This window comes from Arachis ipaensis, chromosome B07, assembly GCF_000816755.2.
Source record: "Arachis ipaensis cultivar K30076 chromosome B07, Araip1.1, whole genome shotgun sequence".
Classification (NCBI taxonomy): domain Eukaryota; kingdom Viridiplantae; phylum Streptophyta; class Magnoliopsida; order Fabales; family Fabaceae; genus Arachis; species Arachis ipaensis.
The window spans coordinates 39,014,312-39,014,987 of NC_029791.2; the positions used below are offsets into that span (position 1 = coordinate 39,014,312).

Consider the following 676-nt stretch of genomic DNA (forward strand, 5'->3'; position numbering starts at 1 on the left):
AAGATATAGTATAAAATTGTAATCCACTAATAGATTTTGTAAAATAATTATGCGTACAAAAAATGTATTTAATGATGAGATAATTTTAACTTAAAGTTACATCTTATTTGATCCTAATATAAGATATAATATAAAATTGTAATCCACTAATAGATTTTGTAAAATAATTATGCGGACAAAAAATGTATTTAATGATGAGATAATTTTAACTTAAAAGTTACATCTTATTTGATCCTAATTTTATTATTACTTTTTTCAAGTTTTATAGTTTAACCAATATAAAATAGTTGTAGTCTAATCACGTAACTAATTACTTTTAGGCAATTACTAAAAAATCACTATAAAGATAAATGACTTTTTTTTTTGAAGCAATATTATTACATTATAAGTTTTATTGTGTATATATTTAACATATGAAATAAATTCCAATGAACATTTTAATTAATTCTGAATTACTGAATCTGTGTGAAATAAACATAAACTAATTAACTTTTCACGTTATTTCTATATATAGAAATATAGAACTTAAAAAATACTAAAATATCTTTACTATTTGCGAAATATATTGTAGTGTTTTTTTTGTGTGACTGAGAATATATTGTAGTGTAATAAGTGTTTTAAAATTTTATTTTATTTTAATTTTTTTAACTGCGGCTAGTTTAGCTTAATTAAAGTT

At 19.4% G+C, this 676-nt stretch overlaps 1 protein-coding gene across 1 annotated transcript in view; it reads left to right on the forward strand.

The window, feature by feature from the left end:
• LOC107608124 (aspartyl protease AED3) overlaps positions 1-676 on the forward strand; it is a 3,752-nt gene that overhangs the window by 1,944 nt on the left and 1,132 nt on the right. The window lies entirely within an intron of this gene.